Genomic DNA, 22813 nt, shown 5'->3' with positions numbered 1-22813 from the left:
TTTTCCCTGTTTCTTTATTGTTTCAGTCATAGTTAGTATTTCGTATTTTGGCTGTCAGCCTGTTTTTGGAGACTTATTTACTCCGCCTTTCTTTTATCGTTATAATTCCGTTATTTTGTATCCTGGCTTCGGGACCACCATCCTTGTTTCACCATCTCTGCCTACTGCCTACTGTCTATCCTGCACCGCATCTGGGTCACACCTCACACCAACCCTTGCAGACAACTGAGCCAATATGGACCCAGCGGAGGCAGCACAGTATCGGAGTGCATTGGCAAAGCAGGGACCTATGCTGAACCAACACGACCGAAGCCTGCAGCAGATCACCGAGAATCTCAGCCAGCTGACGATCGCCGTGCAGAGCTGGGTGGACACCCGACCAGCCCCGGCAGCCGGCGGAGCGGAAGCCGCGGCAGCGGCGTCTCCAGTCTCGCCTGCAACATCGCGGGAACCCCGCCTACCACCTCCGGAGAGGTATGACGGACGTCCAGAGGGCTGCAGGGAATTCCTCACCCAGCGTTCCCTGGTATTCAGCCTACAACCCTCCTCCTTCCCGACAGAGCAGGGCCGGGTGGCCTACATCATGACTCTGTTTACGGATCGGGCCCTTTCCTGGGCTACCGCGGAGTGGGAGAGCCAAACTCCGGCGTGCTCCGACTCCTAACAATTCATCCGGGAGGCATCTTACGGCTTGTCAGCAGGGTGACCATTCGGTGGCGGACTACTCCGTGGAGTTCTGGACCCGGGCTCGAGAGGCAGGATGGGAGGAGGACGCCATGGTCGTCTTTTACGCGCAAGGGCTATCGGCTATCTGCCTGAGCGACTGGAAGGCCTCGTCGACCTCTCGGTGCGGGTAGACAATCGGTGTCGTGAGAGGGCGCACGAGAGAGGGATGGCGCAAGGTGCGCCTCCGCGTCCCCCTATCAGCCCAGAGGCTTTCCGCAGATTCAGGGAGGAGTTGCCTAAGGAGGAGGCTAAGCAGCTGGGTGCGGCGCGCTTGTCCAGGATGGAGAGGCAGAGGCGTCTGCGCCAGGGACGTTGCCTGTACCAAGACCAGGCAGGTCACCACTGCCATGCTGGTTAAGTGTGCCTTGAATTCTAAATATATCACTGACAGTGTTGCCAGCAAAGCACCCCCACACACCTGCTCCTCCATGCTTTACGGTGTGAACCAGACATCTCACAAAGACACAGCGGTTGGAACCATAAATCTCCAATTTGGACTCCAGACCAAAGGCCAGATTCCCACCGGTCTAATGTCTATTGCTCGTGTTTCTTGGCCCAAGCAGGTCTCTTCTTCTTATTGGTGTCCTTTAATAGTGGTTTATTTGCAGCAATTCGACCATGAAGGCCTGATTCACACAGTCCCCTCTGAACAGTTGATGTTGAGATGTGTCTGTGACTTGAACTCTGTGAAGCATTTTTTTGGGCTGCAATTTCTGAGGTGCAGTTAACTGTAATGAACTTATCCTCTGCAGCAGATGTAACTCTGGGTCTTCCATTCCTGTGGCGGTTATTGAAATGTTCCATAATGACTGACCTTCATGTCTCTGCCTCTCCATCCTGGACAAGCACACCGCACCCAGACTGTTGTTTCTCTTTGCTTATTTGAGCTGATCTTGCCATAATATGGACTTGTTCTTTTACCAAATAGGGCTATCTTCTGTATACCCCCCCTATCTTGTCACAACACAACTGATTGGCTAAAACGCATTAAGAAGGAAATAAATTCCACAAATGAACTTTTAAGAAGGCACACCTGTTAATTGAAATGCATTCCAGGTGACTACCTCATGAAGCTTGTTGAGAGAATGCCAAGAGTGTGCAAAGCTGTCATCAAGACAAAGGGTGGCTATTTGAAGAATCTAAAATATATTTTGATTTGTTTAACACTTTTCTGGTTACTACATGATTCCAAATGTGTTATTTCATAGTTTTGATGTCTTCACTATATAAACTAAAGAAAAACCCTGCAATGAGTAGGTGTGTCCAAACTTTTGACTGGTACTATATATATATATTAGTGCATTCGGGAAGTATTGAGATTCCTTTAATAATTCCACATTTTGTTACGTTACAACCTTATTCTAAAAGCGATTAAATTAATTTTTTCCTCATTATTCTACACACAATACCCCATAATGACAAAGCGAAAACAGGTTTTTAGAAATTAAAATACATATGTATTCAATAGGGCGACAGGTAGCTTATTGGTTAAGAGCGTTGTGCCAGTAACCGAAAGGTCGCTGGTAAAAATCCCCGAGCCGACTAGGTGAAAAATCTGTCGATGTGCCCTTGAGCAAGGCACTTAACCCTAATTGCTCCTGTAAGTCGCTCTGGATAAGAGCGTCTGCTAAATGACTAAAATCTAAATGTATTCAGTTTATTATGAGACTTGAAATTTAGCTCTGGTGCATCCTGTTTCCATTGAGTGGCGCAGTGGTCTAAGGCACTGCATCGCAGTGCTAGCTGTGCCACTAGAGATCCTGGTTCGAGTCCAGGCTCTGTCGCAGCCAGCCGCGACCAGGAGGCCCATGGGCGGCGCACAATTGGTCCAGCGTCGTCCAAGCTAGGGGAGGGTTTGGCCGGCAGGGATGTGGGTTCGTTTACCACGGGGGGCCAGTATAAAAAAATTATAATTCACTAACTGTAAGTCGCTCTGGATAAGAGCGTCTGCTAAATGACTAAAATGTAAATGTAAAATCATCCTTGAGATGTTTCTACAACTTGATTGGAGTCCACCTGTGGTAAATTCAATTGATTGGACAAGATTTGGAAAGACACACACCTGTCTATATAAGTCCCACAGTTGACAGTGCATGTCAGTGCATGACAACCAGGCCATTAGGTCGAAGGAATTGTCCATAGAGCACCGAGACAGGATTGTGTCGATGCACAGATCTGGGGAAGGGTACCAAAAAATTTCTGCAGCATTGAAGGTCCCCAAGAACACAGTGGCCTCCATCATTCTTATGTTGAAGAAGTTTGGAACCACCAAGACTCTTCCTAGGCCTGGCCGTCTGGCCATACTGAGCAATCGGGGGAGAAGGGCTTTGGTCAGGGAGGTGACCAAGATCCCGATGGTCACTCTGACAGAGCTCCAGAGTTCCTCTGTGGAGATGGGAGAACCTTCCAGAAGGACAACCATCTCTGCAGTACTCCACCAATCAGGCCTTTATGGTAGAGTGTCCAGACGGAAGCCACTCCTCAGTAAAAGGCACATGACTCCAACCACCCAAGTCATCGGCTGTTCTCTCTGCTACCGCACGGCAAACGATACCGGTGCACCAAGTCTGGAACCAACAGTACCCTGAACAGCTTCAACCCCCAAGCCATAAAACTACTAAATAGTTACCCAAATAGTTAACCAGACTATCTGCATTGACCCTTTTTGCACTAACTTTGACTCATCACATACGCTACTGCTGCTGTTTATTATCTATCCTGTTGCCTAGTCACTTTACCCCCTCCTATACAGATTTAGGATCTTAATTTGAGACAGTTTTCTAAAGCAGGAAAAGATTCCTGCAGCAACAGGAAATATGAATTATGTGGATTATAATTAATGGACATTTTTCATTAGGGAATTTCAAAGTGGAAATTACAAACTTTAGAAGCTTTTAAAACCACAAATACACTACAAATTGAACATTTCCTGCATTGCAGTTAAGATCCTACATCTGTATGTACATATCTACCTCAATTTCCTCGTACCCCTGCATATCGACTCAGTACTGGTACCCTGTGTATATAGCCAAGTTATCGTTATTGATTGTGTATTTACTCCTTGTGTTTTTAATTTTCTATATTTTTCTCTGCATTGTTGGGAGGGGCCCGTAAGTAAGCATTTCACTGATAGTCTACACCTGTTGTTTACGAAGCATGTGACAAATAAGATTTAATTTGAAGATAGAATGTGTACATCCAATTCATCATCAAAGTGATAGGAGTCATTTGGTGTATGTTAAACCATTAAAACACAAGTACAAGTATAGTTTCAATAATGATGACAAAACATAGGAACATGTAACATTCTGCAGTGTTGGGCTCAATAAAAAAAAATATTTTTTCTATCAGGAAACAGTATTTTCCAGTCATATATTGAACTTCAAGTTATTCCCTGAACTTCCCTGAAAATGAATTGTGCCAAGCCCTATATGCACAACAATTGACCCTAACAGTGGGTTACACAATTATGACAGCAATGACTTTAACGGTACAATATCATAAAGGTTATTATGTTTCCCAGCAGGTCTTCTGCCTCATCTTGATTCACTCGTGCAATTTGTGATCCATTCCCTCTTGAAAAAACTAAAAATCCTTAGACCTCAATCACTAATCCCAAGCTGTTGTGACACTATCTATATGAAAGAGCATAATTTAGCCTATAAGTCCAACCAGAGACTAGTCTCAGTGTACACAAGCCCAGGAACCGAGCTTGTATATCTGAAGCTGGGGTATACAGTGCCTTCAGAAAGTTTTCATACCCCTTGACTCATTCCACATTTTGTTGTGTTGCAGCCTGAATTCAAAATGCATTACATTCTACATACAATACCCCATAATGACAAAGTGAAAACATGTCTTTGGAAGTTTTTGCACATTTATTGAAAATGAAATACAGAAATATCGAATTTACACAAGTATTCACACCCCTGAGTCAATACTTTGTAGAAGTAGCTTTGTATCAGCTTTGCACATCTGGATTTGGGGATTTTCTCCCATTCTTCCTTGCAGACTTTCTCAAGCTCTGTTACGTTAGATCGGGAGCGTAGGTGAACAGCAATCTTCAAGTCTTTCCACAGATTTTCAATGGGATTCAAGACTTGGCTTTGGCTGGGCCACTCAAGGACTTTCACATTCTTGTTCTGAAGCCATTCAAGCGTTGCTTTGGCTGTATGCTTGGGGTCATTGTCCTGTTGGAACGTAAATCTTCACCCCAGTCTAAGGTCATTTGCACTCTGAAGCAGGTTCTCATCAAGGATTTGCCTGTATTTAGCTCCGTTCATTGTTCCCTCTATCCTTACCAGTCTCCCAGTCCCTTCCACTGAAAAGTATCCCCATAGCATGATTCTGCCACCACCATGCTTCACAGTAGAGATGGTGTTCGACAGGTGATAAGCTGTGCCTGGTTTTCTCCAGACAGGGATGGTGGGCCGAAAAACTTGAAGTTGATTGATCCCTGTCGAGGGAGGAGCCAATTTTTTGTATATGACAGTAAATCATTTCTACAAGACCTGCACAATTTGTTGGCACGTCTTTTTCTAAAAACGTATCTTATAATTATCTGTCTTGTCAGGAAAATCCCGGTACTGCTAAATGCCACCGCTAGTCGATGATCCAGTCAGAACTCTAGTACACCACGTCATGGAAAAGGCAACCAATAGCGTATTCCCTAACCAGGAAGGCAAAACATTTAAACATTCACATTACTGTTGCATTTTACCGGAGCCGATCGATAGTCCTGTACAGTAGCTACAAAAAGTTGGGTGAGAATAGAACATAATCATGTAATAAATCTAAGATATATAAAGAACACAATGATTTTCATTTATTTATTACTGTTGCACTTTGTAAAAAACGATGTTGGGTAATGTCCTCAAAAAGGAGAAATAATAATGATATTGATATATAGCTGTTATGTTTTCCACTTTGACAAGTTTCTAAGTTACCAATGCATAATTTTGACCTGTTCAGAAGAATGCTCAAATGAACTACTTGACCTTATTATTTGTGTGTCTTTTATGTCTTTTGATAAGATAGCTGATCACCTAATTTGCATAGAAACCTAAATAAACACACGTGCATAGCTGGTAGTCTGGTTGCAGACATGTCGTGCAAACATTGAGTGTTGCATGCATGTAGCTAACACTACAACAAGTTTTAGCGTTTTTCTAAGTTGGGCAAAATGTGTTCAATGTGCACTGGTGTGGGTGAACCTTCAAAGTAAAGAGAGTGATATTGCAGAGGAAGCTTGTCATCAACCCAAGATCCAGATGTGCCTGGTGATTCTGTTGGATACCACCGAGAATGCTACATGCAATTCACTAACAGAACTAATATTGAAAGAGCCCGCAAAAGGATAGAAAATGCCTTTCAGGAGAATTAAGGTATGTATTTTGGGGCGGCAAGTAGCCTAGTGGTTAAAGGCTTTTGGGCCAGTAACCAAAAGGTCGCTGGTTTGAATCCTGGAGCCAATTAGGTGGAACATCTGTTGAGGTGCACTTCAACAAAGCACTTAACACTAATTGCTCCTGTAAATATTGCTGCAAAAAAGCATCTGCTAAATTACTAAAATGTAAATGTATCAAGCATTAAATGCAATAAAAAACATGCCTCTGACTTCATTGCCATAGTGTAAATAAATGTAGACAGTATCACAAAATGGTCAATCCATTATTAAACAAAAAAGAGCACATTCATTGTTTCTACATTCCTAATTTATTAAGAGCAGGGACCAATAGCATCCGTGTCTCAGGAAGTATGTGTAAGCAGACCAGGGCCTGTATGTACAGTGCATTCGGAAAGTATTCAGACCCTCTGAATTGTTCCACATTTTGTTACATTACAGACTTATTCTAAAATTGATTAAATAGGTTTTTTTCATCTCATCCATATACACACAATACCCCATAATAACAAAGCAAAAACAGTTTATTTTAATTTTTTGCACATTTAGAAAAAACGGAAATATCACATTTACATAAGTATTCAGATCCTTTACTCAGCACTTTGTTGAAGACCTTTGGCAGCGATTACAGCCTCGAGTCTTCTTGGGTATGACGCTACGAGCTTGGCACACCTGTATTTGGGGAGTTTCTCCCATTCTTCTCTGCAGATCCTCTCGAGCTCTGTCAGGTTGGATGGGGAGTGTCGCTGCACAACTATTTTCAGGTCTCTCCAGAGATGTTCGTTCGGGTTCAAGTCCAGGCTCTGGCAGGGCCACTCAAGGATATTCAGAGACTTGTCCCGAAGCCACTCCTGCATTGTCTTGGCTGTGTGCTTAGGGTCGGTGTCCTGTTGGAAGGTGAACCTTCGCCCCAGTCTGAGGTCCTGCATGCTCTGGAGCAGGTTTTCATCAAGAATCTCTCTGTACTTTGCTCCATTCATCTTTCCCTTGATCCTGACTAGTCTACAGTCCCTGACGCTGAAAAACATCCCCACAACATGATGCTGCCACCACCATGCTTCACCTTAGGAATGGTGCCAGGTTTCCTCCAGACGTGACGCTTGGCATTCAGGCCAAAGAGTTCAATCTTGATTTCATCAGACCAGAGAATCTTCTTTCTCATTGTCTGAGAGTCCTTTAGGTGCCTTTTGGCAAACTCCAAGCAGGCTGTCATGTGCCTTTTACTGAGGAATGACTTCCGTCTGGCCACTCTACCATAAAGGCCTGATTGGTGGAGTGCTGCAGAGATGGTTGTCCTTCTGCAATGTTCTCCCATCTCCACAGAGGAACTCTGGAGCTCTGTCAGAGTGACCATTGGGTTCTTGGTCACCTCCCTGACCAAGGCCCTTCTACCCTGATTGCTCAATTTGGCCGGGCGGCCAGCTCTAGGAATAGTCTTGGTGGTTCCAAACTTCTTCCATTTAAGCATGATGGAGGCCACTGTGTTCTTGGAGACCTTCAATGCTGCAGACAGTTTTTGGTACCCTTCCCCAGATATGTGCCTCGACACAATCCTGTCTCAGATAAGAAAGGAAAATATATTTAAAAAATAAGGACAAATACAGTGGGGAAAAAAAGTATTTACTCAGCCACCAATTGTGCAAGTTCTCCCACTTAAAAAGATGAGAGAGGCCTGTAATTTTCATCATAGGTACACGTCAACTATGACAGACAAATTGAGAAATTTTTTCTCAAGAAAATCACATTGTAGGATTTTTTATGAATTTATTTGCAAATTATGGTGGAAAATAAGTATTTGGTCACCTACAAACAAGCAAGATTTCTGGTTCTCACAGACCTGTAACTTCTTCTTTAAGGAGCTCCTTTGTCCTCCACTCGTTACCTGTATTAATGGCACCTGTTTGAACTTGTTATCAGTATAAAAGACACCTGTCCACAACCTCAAACAGTCACACTCCAAACTCCACTATGGCCAAGACCAAAGAGCTGTCAAAGGACACCAGCAACAAAATTGTAGACCTGCACCAGGCTGGGAAGTCTGCATCTGCAATAGGTAAGCAGCTTGGTTTGAAGAAATCAACTGTGGGAGCAATTATTAGGAAATGGAAGACATACAAGACCACTGATAATCTCCCTCGATCTGGGGCTCCACGCAAGATCTCACCCCGTGGGGTCAAAATGATCAAAAGAACGGTGAGCAAAAATCCCAGAACCACACGGGGGGACCTAGTGAATGACCTGCAGAGAGCTGGGACCAAAATAACAAAGCCTACCATCAGTAACACACTACACCGCCAGGGACTCAAATCCTGCAGTGCCAGACGTGTCACCCTGCTTAAGCCAGTACATGTCCAGGCCCGTCTGAAGTTTGCTAGAGTGCATTTGGATGATCCAGAAGAGGATTGGGAGAATGTCATATGGTCAGATGAAACCAAAATATAACTTTTTGGTAAAAACTCAACTCATCGTGTTTGGAGGACAAAGAATGCTGAGTTGCATCCAAAGAACACCATACCTACTGTGAAGCATGGGGGTGGAAACATCATGCTTTGGGGCTGTTTTTCTGCAAAGGGACCAGGACGACTGATCCATGTAAAGGAAAGAATGAATGGGGCCATGTATCGTGAGATTTTGAGTGAAAACCTCCTTCCATCAGCAAGGGCATTGAAGATGAAACGTGGCTGGGTCTTTCAGCATGACAATGATCCCAAACACACCGCCCGGGCAACGAAGGAGTGGCTTCGTAAGAAGCATTTCAAGGTCCTGGAGTGGCCTAGCCAGTCTCCAGTTCTCAACCCCATAGAAAATCTTTGGAGGGAGTTGAAAGTCCGTGTTGCCCAGCGACAGCCCCAAAACATCTCTGCTCTAGAGGAGATCTGCATGAAGGAATGGGCCAAAATACCGGCAACAGTGTGTGAAAACCTTGTGAAGACTTACAGAAAACGTTTGACCTGTGTCATTGCCAACAAAGGGTATATAACAAAGTATTGAGAAACTTTTGTTATTGACCAAATACTTATTTTCCACCATAATTTGCAAATAAATTCATAGAAAAAATCCTACAATGTGATTTTCTGGAATTTTTTTCCTCATTTTGTCTGTCTTAGTTGACGTGTACCTATGATGAAAATTACAGGCCTCTCTCATCTTTTTAAGTGGGAGAACTTGCACAATTGGTGGCTGACTAAATACTTTTTTCCCCCACTGTATATATATACTGTATATGGGGGATTGGAAATGATGCAAACAATTACATTGATAGAACCCACAGTCTCTCTGCAATATTAAAGCTGATCTACCCCCTGTATCTTGGCCACACTCTTGAATACGCTGCATTTAACGGCTTGCTTAAATAGACTGTAAACAAATAACTTGCAATATGCAATATGATCATAAAACGCCTTACATGAAGGTACTTCAAGTGTCCATTCCTTCATCGCTGAGTTTTGACAAATACCCTTGGCAGACTCCACACTTACAGAAAATAATTTGTTGCGGTAAACTTCCCGCAAGTTTATGTCAAATTTGCTGCAAACTAAATAGTGTGCAACAAAATGTTTCCAGAAGTTCTGTTGGCAACAATAATATGTATTGCCACTAGTGCCAAACAGTTCACCAAAGGTTTTTTTCTGGCAGACAATTCTCTCAAGATTCTATTTGAATCTGTGGAAAACCTGTGGCAACAACATTTATTGCTTCTAGTGGCAAACAGTTTACCAGAAGCCATTTATGGTGAACACTTGAGTTCCAAGACCAGTAACCGTTGATGACCAATCAGGGGGTTTAGAAAAATCTGTTGGAAAATGGAAACCAAGCTTGCTACCTACCAAAGTTGTCCAGTGAGTGTCTAACGTTGGAAAATGGAAACCAAGCTTGCTACCTACCAAAGTTGTCCAGTGAGTGTCTAACTTATTTATATTATTATATTAGATTATTATTATATTTTATATTTATTATTATTATTTATATTTTAAACTTCTTAACAAACTTTAACATTTTATTAGCTAAATGATGACCAGTTAGCAATGTCATGTTTTATGGGATAGAGTGAAACACATTATTTTGATACCAGTTTGAATCTTTCAGTACCACTGACTGGCTAGCGCTTAGCTAGCTAATGTTAGCTATAATATTTTTACACAATTAATGTGATAGGTACCTAGCTAACAAATTATTTACCTAAACACATATTTTTTGGTGAATACGTTGCTGTCTTTTAATACCAATATGCATGTCAATATGCTGGTGTCACGGATCAGTAATACAGTTGAAGACGGAAGTTTACATAAACTTAGGTTGGAGTCATTAAAACTTGTTTTTCAACCACTCAAACAAACTGTAGTTTTGGCAAGTCACAAGTAATTTTTCCAACAATTGTTTACAGACAGATTATTTCACTTATAATTCACTGTATCACAATTCCAGTGGGTCAGATGTTTACATACACGAAGTTGACTGTGCCTTTAAACAGCTTGGAAAATTCCATAAAATGATGTCATGGCTTTAGAAGCTTCTGATATGCTAATTGACATCATTTGAGTCAATTGGAGGTGTACCTGTGGATGTATTTCAAGGCCTACCTTCAAACTCAGTGCCTCTTTGCTTGACATCATGGGAAAATCAAAAGAAATCAGCCAAGACATCTGAAAAAAAATTGTAGACCTCCACAAGTCTGGTTCATCGTTGGGAGCAATTTCCAGATGCCTGAAGGTACCACGTTCATCTGTACAAACAATAGTACGCAAGTATAAACACCATGGGAACACGCAGCCATCATACCGCTCAGGAAGGAGACACGTTCTGTCTCCTAGAGATGAACGTACTTTGGTGCGAAAAGTACAAATCAATCCCAGAACAACAGCAAAGGACCTTGTGAAGATGCTGGAGGAAACAGGTACAAAAGTATCTATATCCACAGTAAAACGAGTCCTATATCGACATAACCTGAAAGGCCGCTCAGCAAGGAAGAATTCACTGCTCCAAAACCGCCATAAAAAAGCCAGACTACGGTTTGCAACTGCACATGGGGACAGAGATCATACTTTTTGGAGAAATGTCCTCTGGTCTGATGAAACAAAAATAGAACTGTTTGGCCATAATGACCATCGTTATGTTTGGAGGAAAAAGGGGGTAACTTGCAGGATGAAGAACACTCCCAACCGTGAAGCACGGGGGTGGCCGCATCATGCTGTGGGGGTGCTTTGCTGCAGGAGGGACTGGTGCACTTCACAAAATAGATGGCATCATGAGGAAGGAAAATTATGTGGAGATATTGAAGCAACATCTCAAGACATCAGACAGGAAGATAAAGCTTGGTCACAAATGGGTCTTCCAAATGGACAATGACCCCAAGCATACTTCCAAAGTTGTGGCAAAATGGCTTAAGGACAACAAATTCAAGGTATTGGAGTGGCCATCACAAAGCCCTGACCTCAATCCTATAGAAAATTTGTGGGCAGAACTGAAAAAGCGTGTGCGAGCAAGGAGGCCTACAAACCTGACTCAGTTACTCCAGCTCTGTTAGGAGGAATGGGCCAAAATTCACCCAACTTATTGTGGGAAGCTTGTGGAAGGCTACCCGACACGTTTGACCCAAGTTAAACAATTTAAAGGCAATGCTACCTAATACTAATTGAGTGTATGTAAACTTCTGACCCACTGGGAATGTGATGAAAGAAATAAAAGCTGAAATAAATTATTCTCTCTACTATTATTCTGACATTTCACATTCTTAAAATAAAGTGGTGATCCTAACTGACCTAAGACAGGGAATTTTTACTAGGATTAAATGTAAGGAATTGTGAAAAACTGAGTTTAAATGTATTTGGCTAGGTGTATGTAAACTTCCGACTTCAACTGTATGTTAGATAGTACAACGACTAAGGTAGCTAGCAACAATATGAGTTGATTTGACATCAAAACAAAACTTCACTTTTACAGATGGATACCCTTCCCAAACCCGTGGTGTTGGAAAAGGCTGGGAGGAGGATGCAGCAACACCCTGGAATATGTTTGTGGTGTAATCACTCACAACACTTTTCTTTTGCTAAATGAGTGTATCGTCTTCAACATTGATAAGGTAAGCAATTGCATGTATTATTCTCATAAATGTAGCCCATACATTCATTCTTTGTAACAACTAGATATTTAATTGCTTTAAACTAGGAGCTAGCTCATTTTGATCATGTGTTGTTCCTTCTCTCTTTCTAGAAGCAATCAGTTACAAGCTGAAAATACAGATTGAGGCCTTCAATACGACTGAGGACAGAGAAATATATGTGCACCAGACAGGCCAAGGCTTCTTGCATGCATGGCTTTGAGATGTAAGTTACACTCAAAAAAATGCTGGGTTAATTGGAAGACCCAATTGCTTGGTTGCAGGCATTGGGTCAATAGTTGGATTGTTTTCTGTAAAAACAGCAAGGTTGGGTTGTTGATGCTGGGTTATTAAGGTTGGGTTATGGATATTTGACCCAGCCAGTGGGTTAATTCTCCCGCAACCAGCGCGTGAAGTCCAACAGAACGTGAGCAAGTGTCGAGATGTGGAAACTTGCAAGTCTTCTAGTTCTAGTGCGACTGAGTGGAAAATGGCTAATGTTATTTCGACAGACCAAGGGTGTTTTGGCTGACTGAAAATGGTAAGTAACAAACGCTATGAATTATGAATTTGATGGTCATTCAGGTTAAATAGGTTTTTCTATCATAATTAGGTAGCTATTAACATTAGCTAGCCATTTTCTGTGCTAACATCTCTGGCTGTGGTAACGTTAGCTAGCTAGCGTTAGCCTCGCGACCAAGCTTGCGACGCTTGCATACTGAAGTGTAGTCGCGGAATATAGCTAAATGTAAGTTTTTTTACTTTGGGGGGAAAAACACTGATTTTAATTGACCCTGTGTAAATCAGCATCTACGTCTTCCACATTGTCATCGATAACCAATAGTATAACCTTAATGGAAAATTAAAAAAAGAAATTCCTCAGAGCCTCTTAGAACCATGTAGCCACTTTGGGTGTCACGACTTCCACCGAGGCTGCCTCCCCTCCTTGTTCGGGCAGGTTTCGGCGTTCGTCGTCACCAGCTTACTAGCTGCTGCCGATCCATTTATCATCATTGTCTAATTAATCACGCACACCTGGTCCTTATCCCCAATTAGTCATTGTATAAGTGTTTCCTCTGCTTCCTTGTCTGTGTGGGTGATTGTTTGTAGTGAACTGTGTGTAGCTCAGTTGAGCTACCCTTACCTTATTGTTGCCAGGGTAGATTTTCCCCTGTGCCTGAGTTTTGTTGTTGCATGCTTGCGCAACTGTTTATCGACGGAATAAACTCTTTGGATGCGTATTACTCTCCTGCGCCTGACTCCTTCTATCACACGCATCACATTGGGACTAGATACATTATATGCACAGCTACCATAGATAGTCTGGCCTTATTTCTACCATACTTGCTTTTTTGGTCATTTGCACAGATATTCTGTCACAGTGACCAACCTGACACACAACACACACATCAAAGGCTGGGAGCAGCTCATGGGCACATTGGGGTAAAGTGCCTTGCTCAAGGGCACAACAGCAGTAGGTAGTATACAGAGATATTGTAGCTGGTAACCCTCTGGCTGCCGGATTTGTGATGTTTTACTTGTGCTTCCCATGACTGGTAAAAGACTTGCTGGCACAAAAATAGGCATGAATGATCAGTTCCCGAGGGAGACTGCAGAACTGCGCAAAGTTAAAAGGGAAGCGTGTTGCTCTCGTAGTCGATAAACTGTAAATGTTCCGCGACACAAAGACTACTCCATGGCTATTCTGAAAGTTCTATTAGAGGAGTCGAATAATGGAATACCCAATACTAGCCATGGCAGGGACTGTAATAATAAAACACATTTATAGTATTTATAGTATTTTTATAAAGGAATAAGACAGTATTACAAGAAAGGATAACAAGCAAAATAATACATCTTCAAATATAATTAATTAGAACACAAGTACTCAATCAACATAGTGGAGATAAAAACATAGCAAACAGAAGACATAGAAGGCACAGTATGTGGGTAATTGTGGATGTATTGTGATGGAAGGTGTGGTGTGCATTTTTGTGTTTGGAAAAGTGTGGCGTTAAGTGAGTGAGAAAGGAAATGGTTGCATATCCCAGAACCAATGTGTGTCTGTGAGCAGGGGTTGTGAGAGCTTTCAATTTTGTGCAGTTGAGGGATATACATTTTAAAATAAAGTATACATCTAATCTATTTATTTATTGTCCTATCATGATGGAACGGTCCCCAACCCTATATCCTAGACACCCACCTGAGCGACCCATACACCAAAGAGAAGTCCCCATCTGTTTTATGGCCCTGCTGTAAGTTGCCTATATGCAGCCAAAACAGAAAAATAAATGTGATCAGAGACCTACTAGAGCAGCACCGCCCCCCTAAATATTCTGAGCCTGCCTGGCAGGGTTGGTCCTACAAAACCAGAGCCCCCTGATGGGAGAGCATAATATACAAGGACATTCTCAAAGCTACTAATGAGAACCTTGACGACCTTGTACCTAGCCGGTGGGAATTCCAGTGGGGTACCCCCACCCAGGTAGTGGCAGTGCTGGCAACACTGGCTGAAGTAACCCATGGGGAGGGGGTCACACTCTGACAATCAGAGAGGGGGCATATTATTGTGGCCCTGGTGGCACAAAATAATCAAAGGTCTGACTACACGGAGATGCTTGGGGAAATGGTTACAACGGGGGACCAGAGTGTTTGTGTCTCAGGGGAAGAGGGTGGATCTGATCTCCATCACCTAGGACTTGACATAGGTTAATCAAATCTAAAATTTTTGTCAATTTATGCTCAATCTTGCATGCTTTCTCAAACAGCTGTAACTCTATATGCATTCGTAAATCAGGTCCTTTCTTGAGTTGGGCTCTGGGATGCAACAACCGTTGAGCATCTGAGCTTATGGTTGATTGTGGAGGAAAGGGGTTGAGTGTGTTTGAGTAGGTGCGTGTGTGTGTGTGTGTGTGTGTGTGTGTGTGTGTGTGTGTTTGTATCCCACATCTGTTGCAAGGGGGTAAGGATATTAGGGAGAATATAGGATGAACAACAATAATTGTTTGCTAAAATAATAATTGCTTGACAAAAATGTTATGTAATACAATGGCAATCCGGGTTATAGGTACAATCCTTCGCATGAACTGCCGTCATTATTACGCATATTAATTGATAATGATGTAAATTAAGATATGCAAGATATTTGAATATATATATATATATATATATATATATATATATATATATATATTGAGGTGAGAGCATTGGAAATGCTTTTGGCGGTTGACCTGCTTCTGTGTTGTGGGTGGCACTGTGTACTGTTTTCGAAGGATGGGTCCTGGCCTCTCGGGGGGCCTAGGGATCTGGCTGGATGGGGGTGGTATGCCGATCACTAGGATGACAACCTAACTTGGGATGGGCAGGGGCTTTAGCGGGGGGAATAGTGGAGAACAATTGGAGGGTTACTTGGTAGCAATGCAAATATCGTGGTACAACTATATGGACACTCAATCACTATGGTAATTTTTATTGGTAAATTTACAAACAGAGAGTGAAAAAAATGTTATAAATTGATTTGCATTTTAATGAGGGAAATAAGTATTTGACCCCTCTGCAAAACATGACTTAGTACTTGGTGGCAAAACCCTTGTTGGCAATCACAGAAGCAATAAAACTGGTCTTCTTGAGACTAGTTGAGTATCTGGAGCATCAGCAATTGTGGGTTCGAATACAGGCTCAAAATGGCTAGAAACAAATAACTTTCTTCTGAAACTTGTCAGTCTATTCTTGTTCTGAGAAATGAAGGCTAATCCATGCGAGGAATTGCCAAGAAACTGAAGATCTCGTACATCGCTGTGTACTACTCCCTTCACAGAACAGCGCAAACTGGCTCTAACCAGAATAGAAAGAGGAGTGGGAGGCCCCGGTGCACAACTGAGCAAGAGGACAAATACATTAGTGTCTAGTTTGAGAAACAGGTGCCTCACAGGTCCTCAACTGGCAGCTTCATTAAATAGTACCCGCAAAACACCAGCTCAACGTCAAAAGTGAAGAGGCGACTCCGGGATGCTGACCTTCTAGGCAGAGTTGCAAAGAAAAAGCCATATCTCAGACTGGCCAATAAAAATAAAATATTAAGATGAGATTAAATGCTAGGATTAAATGTCAGGAATTGTGAAACACAGAGTTTAAATGTATTTGGCTAAGGCGTATGTAATCTTCTGACTTCAACTGTATGGTCCCGTTTGTAAATGTACATTCTAACCGTGTCGATAAGTGCAAAGTTGAGGGTCTTGAATTTGAGTGATAGACTCAACGTCGATCACCTGAAGTCTGTCTTTCTAAATTTGGGTTGTATAACATTGATAGTAGGGGTTTTGTTTTACTGTGTTATCAGAATTCTAATGTTAAAGCGCATCAATACAAATGGCTTTCTGGATGATACAGTACAATTGACTTGAGCATGTTTTAGTATGTTTGTAACTATATAAGTGGACTAGCAGTAGTGACTAACGTGTTATGGGTTAGATGGAATGATTTCTGTGCAAATGTACACTACCAGTCAAAGGTTTGGACACACCTACTCATTCAAGGGTTTTTCTTTATTTTAAATTTTTTTAACATTGTAGAATAATAGTGAAGACATCAAAACTATGAAATAACACATATGGAATGATGTAGTAACCAAAAAAGTGTTAAACAAATCAAAATATATTTTATATTTGAGATTCTTCAAATAGCCACCCTTTGCCTTGATGACAGCTTTGCACACGCTTGGCATTGTCTCAACCAGCTTCATGAGGTACAGTAGCAGATGTGCAGAAACAGGGCTGGGGAACAGAGTTGTAAAAAGTTATTTACCTAATCTGTGCAGATCAAGATAGCTGATATCGCCACCATTCTCTGTTCCTCCCTGCAATTCCCACATAGCTAAATTCCTGCCGATTGCAAACACAGGAGGTCACATACTGTGGTTGCACCCAAACGGGTCATAAATCTGTAAAGATTCATGAATAAGTCACACAAGACAAGTTTGTATCAGTAAAAATACTAGCATATAACAATGGACAATTCTTTAAGTAACAAACAGCATAGTATGTCTAATTAAACAGCATAGTATCTAATTAATTAATTTCCTCCACACAGGTTGGCACCAACATGGTTGAGTACCTGCGCCAGGCGGAGGTGACCAGACCCTATCCATTTGTATTGGCTCTTTGGGACTGCTCACAGTTGTTTACAGTCATTAGTGGACAGGCATTGGAGCAAGGTACGTTGCTTGGGACACTGGATGTGAGCTTCAAGTGCTATAAAGTGCTTGATATTAACTTTCCCAGACTGTGTGCCCCAGCATGGTAATTCCTACAGACCACAGTGTATACCATTTCCTCTTCTCCTTAATAGTCCAATATGATTAATATATAATGACATTTTTTTTTCAAGCTGGGCTGAAGTGCATTCTGGTAGGCTTTCATTATATCGCAACAATTTATTTTAAATACAAATGTTACATTTTGGGGATTGTGAAAAGTGCTTTATGAATGAAATAAAGTTATTAAGTAATGACAGTCATTAGTCCATGTCCTTAGTAGAGTGACCTTCAGACTTCATATTTTACACTTGTTCTCTGTATAAAAATGTTTTGACTAGACCCAAATGTAGACATTATTGATGGCAAAACAGCATGATATATGTTTGTGCTGTCACCTAACACAGCCTAAGATAGCTGAAGTGTGTCAGCGAATGTGCTAATCAATTGATTAGCTCTGGCACTGTCTAATAGACAGATTTGTGTTAAAACCATCTCAGACAGACTGTCTGATTGCAATCTGAGTGTGCACATCAAGTTCAGCTGAGGCTTTAGTCTGATGTTTTGGACTGTTTGGTTCATGAAATATTATAAATAAATGTTAATATAAATCAATTTTAATCATAAATCCTATCTTATGAAATCTTATCTTATGAAATAATATACTTAGACAACCACCACATTTAACCACGGCAAGGTGAATGGGAATATGGTTGAATACAAACAGTGTAGTTATGCCCTCAGTAAAGACAAACAGGCAAAACGTCAGTGCAGAAAAAGTGAAGTCGCAATTCAACGGCTCAGACACAAGATATATGTGGCAGGGACTCCAGACAATCACGGATCACAAAGGGAAAACCAGCCGTGTGGCGGACACCGACATCTTGCTCCCGGACAACCTAAACACCATCTTCGCCTGCTGACGCGGTGCCACCGACGCGGGCCACTCCGGAGGACTGTCGGCTTTCGTTCTCCGTGGCCGATGTGAGTGTCATTTAAGCGTGTTAACCATCGCAAGGCTGCCGGCTCAGACGGTATCCCTAGCTGCTTCCTCAGAGCATGCGCAGACCAGCTGGCTGGAGTGTTTACGGACATATTCAATCTCTCCCTATCCCAGTCTGCTGTCCCCAATTGCGTCAATATTCCACCACTGTTCCTGTATCCAAGAAAGCAAAGATAACTGAACTAAATTATTATAAATTATGTCATCATTAAGTGCTTTGAGAGGCTAGTTAAGGATCATATCACCTCCACCTTACCTGACACCCTAGACCCACTTCAATTTGCATACCGCCCCTATAAATCCACAGACGATGCAATCGCCATCGCACTGACCACTGCCCTATCCCATCTGGACAAGAGGAATACTATGTAAGAATATGATTAATTGACTACAGCTCAGCCTTCAACACCATAGTACCCTCCAAGCTCATCATTAAGCTCGGGGCCCTGGGTCTGAACCTCGCCGTGTGCAACTGGGTCCTGGACTTCCTGACGGGCCGCCCCCAGGTGGTGAACGTAGGAAACAACACCTCCACTACGCTGATCCTCAATACAGGGGCCCCACAAGGGTGCGTGCTCAACCCCCTCCTGTACTTCCTGTTCACCCATGACTGCGTGGCCACGCGCACCTCCAACACAATCATCAAATTTGCAGACAACACAATAGTGGTAGGCCTGATTACCAACAATGGCGAGAGAGCCTACAGGGAGGAGGTGAGGGGCCCTGGCGGAGTGGTGCCATGAAATAACCTCTCCCTCAACGTCAACAAAACGAAGGAGCTGATCATAGACTTCAGGAGACAGCAGAGGGAGCACGCCCCCATCCACATCGACAGGGCTGCAGTAGTGAAGGCGAAAAGCTTCAAGTTCCTCAGCGTACACATCACTGACAATCTGAAATGGTCCACCCACACAGAGGCTGAATAAATTTGGCCCCTAAGACCCTCACAAACTTTTACAGATGCACAATTGACAGCATCCTGTCGGTCTGTATCACCGCCTGGTATGGCAACTGCACCGCCCTCAACCGCAGGGCTCTCCAGAGGGTGGTGCGGTCTGCCCAACGCATCACCGATGGCACACTGCCTGCCCTCCAGGACACCTACAGCACCCGATGTCACAGGAAGGCCAAAAATATCATCAAGGACATCAACCACCAAGCCACGGCCTGTTCACCCCGCTCTCATCCAGAAGGCGAGGTCAGTACAGCTGCATCAAAGCTGGGACCGAGAGAATGAAAAACAGCTTCTATCTGAAGGCCATCAGACTGTTAAATAGCCATCACTGGCCGGCCTCCACCCAGTACCCTGCCCTGTGTCATGTACAAATATTCCCAGCGTGAAATAGTTCCAAATCGTTGTGATTGTGACGTCATGTTGTAAAATGTCTCACAGTGTGAAAATGTTCCCAGCTCAATAATTGCACGTGTGGATGGCTGAGCATGTGAGGATGTCCCTCACACCCTCGAAAAACTGATCTGTGGGCTCGTACATTTTGTCATGACTCTCTCTCCTTGTCAGTGGCCACGCCCAGATGAGCACAAACATGATGAAACGCCCCCTTTTCTACTCAAGTATAAAACCCCTCATGACGAAATTCACACCAGACCAGGAAGCTACACGGCTTGAAATGGTTAGACCAGAAATACCAGAAAACGTGAGATGTTAGTCCACACGTTTGAAATGGTGAGAAACTCTGAAACTCTCAATCTCTACACAACAAGAAGAAACTCACTAGACCGTAGCATTACCAGTCTGCAACTGGCATGTAAAGCAGTCTAGAACATTTGACTAAAGACACGAGGTGGGAAGGACAATCCCTCTCAGACAACCGTTGGTATATCTGAAGTATCTATTCTAACAAATACTCAATTCGAAGACATGCCGAGTTTCACCGAAGTGGGATAGGACACAAACCCTTTTTGAGAAAGTGGTTCAAAAGAGAGACGACGATCAAGGACAGCTACGCGTAAATATATACATTGCATTTCTTATCCGAATGAGCGGTGGTTAGGGTGCTAAGTATTATGATTACTGAGAGCGTAGTTTCCAAATGTAACAATGATAGTTTGAATCTCTGTCTCTCCCTTTCACTCTCTTTCTATGACCCCTCCTTCGCCTAACCTAGCAGTCATTCTATTGTTAGTCCAGTCCACTAGGGACCTGTTTTCATTGTATTACGCTAGTAATCAATAACCTATACCGTGTGTGTGTGTGTGTGTGTGTGTGTGTGTGTGTGTGTGTGTGTGTGTGTGTGTTTGTATTCTGTGTTAATATTTAGTTAGTTAATAAATAAATAATTAAGCCAATTTGGGTATTGCTGATTCATCAATAAGGTTAGGGTTCTTGCAGGTTCAAGGATTATGCGACGTTCAGAATGAGACTGATAAGAGGTAATTATTTAATAAGTGACTGTTATCGATATAACATATATATCTTCTAAGAGTTTAATTCGGGAGATGGTAACTCGTTAAACAACTTCTTCCGTGGTGCCCCAAATTCCTAATGAGTTAATTGTTACATGATTAATTGAATCGAGTGACAATTAAACATAGTTAGTTGATTCGATGAATAACAGTCATCACATTAATGTAAGTCACAACAATTTGCTACCTCTGCCAATTCCGACATGCGCGTCAAAGTGCTGAGGGTTGATGTGAGGAGATGTTTTGCGATTGCTACTTTTTCGATTGATAGTGCATATATTTGTTCAAGACGGCTATCTCAAAACAGTACCTGGGAATATCTGCTGAAGGAAACTATCTACTAGGTAAGTACTAACTTTCTATCTTTCTCAGTCACAAGTAATCACAAGCTAACATTATTTCTCCTTTGCTAGCTAGCCAATTCAATCCGTATCGCGGGAATTCAGCATTACAGCGTAACACAATCACATCAAGCAGCTGAAATGACAGCATACTATATGCATTTTCATTTGTTTTACGAAAGTTTCTATCAGAGATATCCATTACAATAATGATCCTGATAAATTAATTTGCCTGGACCAGAGCAGCTGTCAGTCTTGTCACGTTCCTATGCATGGAACGGTGGAGATGACAAACACAAACAAAAAAACTGCACCATGTTGCATAGGTCTGATAGGCACACAGCAAGGCTTATATTAACCCTGCTGTACCAAACCAAATGCTACGCTAGTAGCATGGGGAATAAATATTGTCTAGATGCTTTTTCCCAGGAGAGATTAAGTTTATAAATTGACTGGCTGGGCTGTGGGACAGTGGATGCGCATTGATAAATCAACTGAACTGTAAACAGGCATTAACCATGGTCAGCCTCCAGGATCCAAACAACCCATTTTATAACTGTGCTATTGCTGTTATAATAAATTAAGATGAAAGAGTGTTTGCCTTTGTTCTTTCTAATGTACTATGTTTTCACATTCTATAAGGTTGAGGAGTGCAGAGTGTCAACTCTACTGTTGAATGAAAACGTGTGTCCCTGTGATGCATCCTATCGAAGTTAGACAGGCATGGTCTATCCTGGGGATCTATCTCATAGGCTCTTTTGAGAAGAGAACCGTGGCTGGTAACCAGTATGCCCTAACCATGACTGACCTCTTCAGCAAATGGGTAATTGCTGAACCCTTGGAGGGCAAATCGGGAACAGAGATTGCTTCAACAATCACCAACAAACTTCTTGATTTTGGACTTGTGGACAACATCTTCACTGACCGGGGAGAGGAGTTTGCAAACGATGTACGTAGTCTTACTGTCACTGATGTCAAACATTGGTCATGAAAAGTCTAACACTTTCGAATCATAACCATCCAAGTGCTATGTTTGTCACTTTTTCTTTTTCAGCTCAACAGATCCATATAGACACAAGGTTTGCCCAGCTAGTAGCAGAAATGGAGACCAAGGATGTGATTACACAAAGGTATTAGAAATGTAGTAATTCATGAAATGTCTAACGCAGACATCTCCCCTCGTACACCATGTATTAACAGTGGACATTTCTCTCAATAGGTGAAAACACTTCCCATGTGTGCATTCATATCCTGGCTGTGCAGTTGTACTAACAGCAGACATATCCATGAACATGTCCTGTCTTGTTACTTGAAGGTATGAAATGCAGATTGACTGAATTACCACCTTTTTTAAATGACTGCCCTCTCCTGATACTTAGTAATTTCTTATAAACTCAAAACCCAAACAGAATGTTCAGAGAAACAACAAGGTCCTTCTTCCTGTGTGTGGGAGCTGATCCTGAGAAAGGAGACAATTACATCCTTTGGGTGCGCGTCCACATAATGATATATGGACATGTCCAAGACCTAAGACTCATTTTCATGTCATTCAAAATGGCTGGCGCAT

This window comes from Coregonus lavaretus, assembly GCF_964263955.1.
Source record: "Coregonus lavaretus genome assembly, chromosome: 23".
NCBI classification, from domain to species: Eukaryota; Metazoa; Chordata; class Actinopteri; order Salmoniformes; family Salmonidae; genus Coregonus; species Coregonus lavaretus.
Note: the sequence above shows the minus strand (reverse complement) of the source record.